Source organism: Diabrotica undecimpunctata, chromosome 7, assembly GCF_040954645.1.
Source record: "Diabrotica undecimpunctata isolate CICGRU chromosome 7, icDiaUnde3, whole genome shotgun sequence".
In the NCBI taxonomy this organism is placed as follows: domain Eukaryota; kingdom Metazoa; phylum Arthropoda; class Insecta; order Coleoptera; family Chrysomelidae; genus Diabrotica; species Diabrotica undecimpunctata.
Genome location: NC_092809.1, coordinates 147,172,465 through 147,182,235, shown reverse-complemented (window position 1 = coordinate 147,182,235; position 9,771 = coordinate 147,172,465).

The window sequence follows — 9,771 nt, the reverse complement described above, 5'->3', positions numbered from 1 at the left end:
ATCATCATTATCATTATCATCATCATATATATATATATATATATATATATATATATATATATATATATATATATATATATATATATATATATATATATATATATATATATATATATATATATATATATATATATATATATATATACAATGAGCCAATTGGCAGCAGTACAACTACAGTAGTTGGTCTGATTTATATCTCATGTCAAAAGGTTTTCAAAAAAAGACTCGAGACTTGTTTTTGAAACTTTACAAAAGTTAGGTAAAGAGTACGACGTATTTACTAAGTCACTTACTAATGTTTAAGACAGTTATGGAATTAGACTGAGAAATACCAAGTTCTTTACGTTAACTCGAATATAAAGATGAATAATTAATAAGTATATAAACTGAAAAAATATTCATCTACATCTACTGAATAGAGAATTTTCTTAAATTTTAGAGGTAGAGTTTTTATTATTGCGTAAGTTTCGAAAATATATTTTTTTCTCAGATATTTTGATATACTTTTTGCTGAATTTCAATTTATGTTCATTGATTTATATAAGTACTGATTTAAAAGTAGTTAACACGAACTAGCCAATAAACTGTTAAAAGGTTTCAAATAAATCAATTAAAATTTATTTTGCAATTGACGAATGTCGTGATGGTGATAAGGGAAATTAACATGAGAAATGCTGGCATAAACTCGACAGACTGGCGAAACATAACAGTGTTACACTGGTATGGGTTCCAGGTCATCGGGGAATATATGACAATGAACCAGATGATGCACTTGCTAGAGCATCAGCTACAGAATACTTCGGTTCAAAGCCGGCCGTGGGAGTGCCAAAAAGTATTGTCCGTGACCGGAAAAAAGACTGGATCCAAAGGCAGGAAAACTCACACCGAGAACGTATATCCAGTCAAATGCATAGCAAGGTGTATATTGGAGGTACATATGTTAATCAGGCTGAAGTACTGCGGAAACCAAGCAGGAATTAGTAGTCATAACAGGCTTCCTTACTGGACATGCGCCTGTTAAGATACATCTACATAGAATGGAATTGCTCCATGGAGACTTACTGCAGACTCTGTAGCAGAGAACCTGAAAGATTCAACTGTATCTTGCAATACTGTGCAGAATTTTAGAATACTGAACTGGGTATCATAAAGGAATCCAAGATGTACTGTAAGCCAATTGGCTGTAGTGCGACCGGTTTATAACAGACGGCTTCCAGGAAAAAGAACTCATGTTCTCTGTCACTGAGGCATGCAAACCATTAAGGTTCGCTGATTTGCATTTAATGTTGAGTTTTAAACAGTTTTATAAAGAGACCATTTCCAAATCAAGTATATTCTTCTTCACGTGCCATATTAGAATTATTTGACATTGCTGATCACTATTGCGAAGGCGTCTTGATCTTCCGCCACATGGAATAATTGTCCTGCATTTGATATCTTAATACATTCACAAACGATTTTAACCAAGCGACCTGTTTTCTTTCTATACCTGTAACGACCTACTATTTTGTCTTTGAAGATAGATAAGTTATAATATTCTATATCGATTCTCCCTCATTGTATCTCCTAGGTAAGACATTTTCCGATCTTTAACAGTCTTTGTTCTTCCTCCTTAGTACTTCCTCATTAGTACTTCCTCATTATTCCAAAATATCTTCAACATCCGCCTATGAATTCACAATTTTAATGCTTTAATTCTGTTTATGCTTGATACTTTTTTAGTGCCCACATTTCTGCTCCATACAAAAGTACAGACCAAATATAGTACTTAATCATTATTTGTCTAAGTTCTAAACTAAGTTGATTATTGTAAAAAGGTCTTCATTTTCATAAAAATGGTTTTAGTAATTGCTACTCTGTTTTTTTACTTTTATGTCTGGATCTAGCTGGTCCGATATCACAATTCCCAAATATGTAAATTTTGTTAAATTTTTTAACGGACTCGATTTAATTAAAAAATTTGGTTATAATTAAAAAACAAAGACTAAAAATTTGGTTTTGTTTGAGTTTATTGTAATGTTTAGGTACCCTGTTACTTCGTGAATATGATAAAGCAAAATTTGAGATCCAGTATACATATACAAAACACTAAAATTAAATACTGAACAAAAAGTTGGTGTATTTCAAAAGAACACAATGCAATTGCTAGATATTTTGTAATAAAATTAAAACTATAAAAGAGAAAATAATGTTAGTAATGCGTTTTATGAAGTAGAGCAGGTAGTAAAAAATTATAACGACGAGTTAAAATTTATAATAATTGTTTAGTTAAAGACAGGCAAACTCAAAAACTATTATACTTCGTCTTCTTTTTTGTAACTGGTTGCTTACAACAACATACGATGTACAGTCAGAAACGCGCATAAATCGATGTAAAAGTAAAAGATACATAAAGGTCCAATGTAAACTTTATATTTGAAGTTTAAAAATTATATCTGTTATACCTCTTCATACTGTTTGTGAAGGATTTACATCTTATGACTTTTCTTCTAGTTTGATATATTCATGTTAGGTTTTTTATTTAGTGGAAAGTTAAGGAATTTTTTTAAGGTCGTCTCTAGTTTTAGCTTTAATTATCACGTTATCCTCAACTAAGATCGTGCTGATTCTTTTGTTGTTAATTTTTTATCGTATTTTGAGACCGGTTAGGTCTTTTATTATTTTGTGCATTGATGGATTACAAAGAAATGTAATTAAGCTTTTCTGATTCTTTCCAGATACACAGTTTTTTTCGCTTGCGTTCTTTTTGTCCATGTAGTGTTTTTTTATGAGGTGTTGTAGGTGTTGAATTATACCGATTTTTTTTTATTTGTCTTATTAAATATAATGCATGTGTTTTCGCATGCGCAATATTCTTGGAAGAATAAAAAGTCATTGCGAAGGAGACCTAGATAAAACCAGATTGGATTTAGGAATGCACTGAGTACCCGTGAGACACTTTTTGGCTTAAATGTACTTCTCCAAAAATGTCGCGACCAACATATAGATATTTATGTGGCTTTCATCTATTACAAAAAAGCTTTCGATAAGGTACAGCACGGAACGCTTTTGAACATATTAAGAACTAAAGGCGTTGATGGTAGAGACCTACGTATCATAGAAAACTTGTATTGGAAGCAGCAAGCAGTCATACGAGTCTATGAGAGATCAATCGGCGAATGTCATATTCAAAGAGGCATGTTATTTAATATCTACTCGGATATAATTTTTAAACAGGATTTACAATATAAAGACTTTGGAGTTGAAATCAATGGTAAACTCATTAATAATTTTGGATATGCTGACGACACTGTTATCTTATGCAATAGTCTACAGAGCCTTCAAGAGTTATTGAATTTCGTAAATACGATATACATAAATGGGTCTAAAAATAAATGCTTCTAAGACAAAATTTATAACCTCACGAAACTGCTTCCCAACAGATAGATTAACAAAACATTGATAGAGTTACTCACTTTAAATATATGGGTGCTACATTACAGACCAGCTAGACCCAAGTTAAAATTTCAAATGTAGAATTGAAGTAGTTGACATAAAGATTCTATAAATCTGTAGCCACAGCTTAAACGTAAAATGACGTCAAAGAATGATCAAGTGCTATATTTGGCCAGTGTTGTTACATGGCATTGAGACTTGAATTGTAAATGTTGATAGAGGCTTGAGACGTGGTTGCATAGAAGAATGTTCTGAATATCCTGAACATTGATGGAGACTAACAAAGTTGTTTGGGTTTAAACTATTAAAATGAGAAAAAATGGCATACCTAGTGAATATTCTTAGGGAAGACCGATACATACTTCTTTATCTTATCATGAAAGGATAAATCGAGGGCCACAGAGGAATTGGAAGGAAGCAGATATCATGACTCAAAAACATTCGCGAATGGACTGGAATATGCAATGTCAAACAACTATTCCGATTAGCTGAAGATCTTAAACAACTCGCTAATATAATTGCCAACGTTAGGAGAACCTAATATGGCACCTAAATTAGAGGAATTCACGTCTTCTGAACTTTACTTTCATAAATTTATGTTTCTCTTTCTTGATTTATATTAGTTCTTCTAGTGTTTCAATATTGCACAGACTAACATGATTGTTTGATTTAGGGGTGTTATTTACCTCCTTCGTCTGGTCTGGTAGTTTATCCCCCATTTAAGATGGGTATACTTATGTTTTCTTTCCAATCCTACGATATCTGAATTTTCAAGTATTTTAATAAATATTCGGGGACTTTTTCTTAAATACTTTTCCAGGAGCCTTTATACTATGTTATTTTGTACTTGCTTGATCCCTTGACTTTAAAACTATTTATATAAAAATTGTATAATAATATGAAAAAGTGTTACCTGATACAATCATATAGTCAACTAAATTATTTAATATAAGATGATATAATTTAAAAATGTTTTTATGTTGTCATTATTTTCAAAATGAACAAAATTTTTATAAAAGTTTTCTATTACTTTGTGACCTAACTTTCCTTTCTTATACCAACAAAACAAAATAAAATTTCTATAAAGTCACTTATAGTTGATGTGAAAGTCCGGATAGGCACATCACATACTTCAGTAATAATTTTTTTAAAGCCCAAAAATTAATTTAACAGTGGTGCGAAGTAACAGACTTTAATTCTTATAATGTGTAAGTTGTTCGTGTATTTCAGTTTTCTTTTTTTATTTTCCTAATGATACTTTTAATGGCCAATAAGTTTTTGTAGGCTTTGCTGATTTCTAGCCTGGAAAATTTTGTGGAGCTTTGAAAACCATTTTGTATTTTCAAGAAAAAATTCTTGAAGATGTCCAACTTCTCTACCAGTTACAAAAGTGACTTAGTTTATCCACTTTGCAATGTGTTTACACCTAAAAGAGGTTAAGTCCTCTCATTACTTCTCCATTCACTATCCGCGATTTAACTCCCTATTATAGTAAAATAACATTTTTCAATTTTATAAAGTTGGTATGCGCTTTTTTTATTCTAACTTCTATGTCTGCAATGTAGCAGCTATTTTAAAAACGAAAAACTACTAAAAATGATCAATCAACAAAACTACTAAAAATTATTACAATGCCAAAAACATACATTGATCATAAAAACGTTATGTTAATGCTGCTTTAAAACTAAGAACCAACAATAGAGATACCAGCATGATAGAACAATTATTTACTTAAGCTTATGTTAGTAGGAAAATTGCTGTAATGATTTACGCCATCTCATTTATAAACAATCTTGTATTGTCTAATTTTTGTTATACTACTACATTCTATTACATATACATAAATTCTCTTGTGTAACGAAAAAATTTGACTTAATAAGTTTTAGTTTTTTCCATGCTGTAACATCTTTCGTAATGTTTACCACCCATGGTATTACTATACCATGTATACTACTTTGGAATAACTTTCCTGGTGCAGAGTTTGTTGACTTTTGTCAATTGACAACTAACTGTCTAAAGTTCTTTGGAAATGTATGGTCCAATCATAACAAGAGCGAAGTTGACTAGCCCAACCGCCTACATGCAGGTCATACTTGTCTTGTCATAATTATATATATGGATGAAGAAAGAGGCAAAGATTTGAGCATACAGAAGGTGGATAAGACGCCAGGAAACAAGTTAAAAGTAACATGGATCAAATCTAAAGAGAAAATAAAAAAATCATCCAGAGTTGAAAATGGTACCAGATTCAATTTAAACCTATAACCTATTTACCTTTTACCTGTATATTTAACCTATTACCTATTACAATTACGAAAAGCCATTGAGTTTTTCCAAGAAGGGAGGAATGAAAGTCGAATAAAATGAATATTATATTGGCAGATCAGTGCTGGTTTTAAAACGGCTCTAAAACTGATGAAGGAGTTGGAGCGGCAGTATATGAAGGGAAAACAAGATTAAGCCCTTAGTAAAAGTCTAGGTAATCACTCCAGTATATTATAAGTAGAAATGTATTCTGTAAAAATGTACTTGCAGAAACAAATAAATAGGAACTGCAGGAACAGATCTATAAAAATTGTATCAGAAAGCTAGGCGGCATTAAAGGCACTGAAATGTAATCGTATTGGTTTTAAGTAAGTTTAAAACTGTCTGCAAAAGCTAGTTCAGATCTTAAAAGTAACAAAGAATGTTTGCTCTAGGTATCTGAAAATACTGGTATTAAAGGAAAAGAAAAAGTGGACCTACTTGCCAGGGGAGACGCATCATAGGACCAGAATCTTCGTTGGTATAGCAAGAAGCGCAGTAAAAAGAACGATATCGGACTGAATAAAACAAAAGAAAGGTAACGATGGATTACGAATAAATGGGTCTTAAATATTCGAAGGGTTTTATATATGAACTTTTGAAGAAGAGATCCAGAGATCTATTAAATATGAATAGAAATGATCTGCGAATTATAATTGGTCTTCTAACAGGGCACTGTTGCCCCAAGGGGCACATGAATTCAATCAAACTGAGAGAACGTGTGGATTGCAGATTTTGTCAGACTGAAGACGAGAAGGCGGAACTATTTTGATGCAACTGCCCAGGGTTAGAGAAAATAAAGCGCAATACATTTGAGCATTATCACCTCGAGCTATACTATCGCATATTAATATCACCAAAGACCATAATAGACGACTTGCTTTATTTTTATTGCATTTAGATCTTTGTCTTTTAAAATCACTTAGCCAAACGTTCAAACCATGAAAAGGTTTGCACTTTTTCTTCTCAGTCATGGTGTATGGAGGCAACCTCCATATAAGAAAGCCAACTTTACAGTTCAACTGAACTTATGTTCAAGCTTCAGCATGACTGAAGTGAAACTGGGCGAACCATGTGGTCAGAATAAATGACAGGCGGTGGACCCAAAAAATTACAGTGTGGAGACCACGAGCACACAGAAGAAGCCGATGTAGAGCACTTACACGATGGACAGACGACGTCAAAATAATCGCTGAGCATTGGCTGAAGGAAGCTCAAGACCGACAGAACTGGAAGAAATTAAGGGAGACCTATGTTCAACTGAGAGGAATTGGATGAAGTAATACAGAGAAGCAAAAATGGAAAAGCCCCTGGTAAAGATGGCATTAACATGGAACTAATAAAATACGGGGGAAGGGAACTAAGAGGAAAAATACTGGCACTATTGAAAAATATATGGAAAGAAGAGAAAATGCCAGCGGACTGGGAGGTAGGGCAGATCATAACAGTACATAAAAAGGGAGACCAACAAATCTGTGAAAATTATAGAGGAATAACGTTACTAAATACAACATATAAAATATTGACATCAATAATAAAAAAGAGGTTATCAAAGATCACAAAGAAGACAGTAGGACAGTACCAATGTGGATTCACAGAAGGAAGATCTACAATAGATGCAATACACACAATAAAACAAATAATGGAAAAAGCAAACGAGTATAAATTAGAATTGGAAATGTTATTCATAGACTTCAAACAGGCATTTGATTCAATTAAAAGGAACGGATTAATGATAGCACTTAAAAAATTAAAAATTCCACATAAACTCAGAAAATTAATAGAAATGACAATGAGAACTACAAAAATAAGCATAAAGACACAAAGAGGAGAGACAGAGGAATTCATTATAAATAAAGGGATGAAACAGGGAGATACCTTATCAACAACGCTATTTAATCTAGCATTAGAATATGTACTACGAAATATAAATAAAGGAAATCTCAGAACAAGAGGTGGTCAAATAATTGCATATGCAGACGATATTGCTATTATTGCAAAGAACAGAAAAATAATGAAAGAAATGCTAGAAGAAATAAGAGAGAAAGGGGAGGTAATGGGGCTAAGATTAAATCAAGAAAAGACAAAAATATTAAGATTAGGGAAAAAAACAATGAAAGAAAAAATCAAAATAGGAAGTTCTGAGTTTGAAGAAGTAGAATACTTGAAATACCTAGGAGTTACAATAAGTAAATCCGGAGAAAGGAAATCCGAAATAAAAGAAAAAATATTAGCAGCGAATAAAGCTTATTTTGCAAACAAAACATTACTTAAAAGCAAAACACTGACTAAAAAAAGTAAGATGAGCATTTATAACACCATAATTAGGCCAATATTATTATATGCAGGAGAAACAATGACGATGGTTAAAAAAGATGAAGAAGACTTAAGAATAGCAGAGAGAAAGATTATGAGAACCATACTAGGACCAATCAGAACAGAGCAAAATGAATATAGAAGCAGAACAAATGCAGAAATTAAGGAAGAACTTAAGGAAGACATCGTAACTAAAATAAAGTAATGCAGAGTTAGATGGTTAGGTCACATTTGGCGAGCAGGCGATGAGGCAGTGACATACGCAATGATGGAATGGAATCCAGGAGGAAAAAAGAGAAGGGGAAGACCTAGATCAAAGTGGCTGCAAGAAGTTGAAGAAGACCTCCAAAGGGCAGGAGTCAGAGAATGGAGAGGAAGAAATAGAGACAGGAAAAAATGGAGAGATATTGTCAAGAAGATAAGATAAACAAAAAAGACTGATCCACTTAAGAAATCGGATCTAGAAAGCATTTGCGGTTTAACCCCATACTGGGGTGTATAGCCATTATATATATATATATATATATATATATATATATATATATATATATATATATATATATATATATATATATATATATATATATATATATATATGTTCAACTTGGACACAAAAGGATGATACTGTTCAATTATATATATGACAAAACCGTAAGAATATTCTGGTTTCTGTAACATTATTTATTTCTGGTTGAACTTTTTTAACCTAACTTAATTATAAGTATGTACCTATTTCCATAAAATCTGAATACTGCGCTGAGAATGAGGTTTGTTGAATGTTACGTCTGGTCGCAACTATTGTACGGGGTAGAAACATAGACATTAAAAGCGCAAATAGTTAAGAAGCATGAAGACTTTGCACTTTGGATATACCGGAGAATGTTAAGAATTCCATGGACTGCCAGGGTCACCAATGAGGAAGTGCTGAGAAAGATGGGTCGAGACAAAAAATTGTTGAGAACAATAAAAGTACGCAAGACTGCATACCTTGGACACATACTGAGGAATGATAAATATAGTTTTCTGCAGGTCATCATGCAGGATAGAGTCGATGGCAAAAAGGGAATAGGTAGAAAGAGGAAGTCATGGCTGCGAAATATTCGAGACTGAACAAACATGACTGTAGACGAATTATTCCACGTTGCAAAAGACAGAGAAACTTTTAGAAATGTGGTCGCCAATCTCCGTTCATGGGGACGGCATAGGAAGAAGAAGACCTATTTCCTAACTACCTCGTTTTATTGTTAATTTGGTTTACGCAAAACAAAAGGCTTTGTGAAGTTAAGTTGATTTTCGTAAATCACTAAATTATACACTTTCAGTTTTTTGGAACACGAGAACTTAAATTTTTGAATGCTTTTGAATGTTTTCGTAAAAATCTTCGGCAAACTCAGACTGCATGCATTCCTTTGAAAGTGATTTATTTTGCATACATCCAATTTGACTGATCTCACCTTTTCTTGGCCTGTATGTTTTGGCAAATATGTGTCAACATTTACTAGAAAAAATCTATTTCTTACTCAAATTCTTTAAGAGTAAGAAATTCCATTAAGATTTATATCCTTTCACATTGCATGAATTTTCGCACGAAATAGGTTGATCGTTTTAGGAGGTCTTCACTTCACGTTTCTTAAATTCAAGATCTTAAAAATAGAATAATATTTATAATTTTATAATAAACGAAATAACAGACAAAATCGTAACTAGTTAGTTACC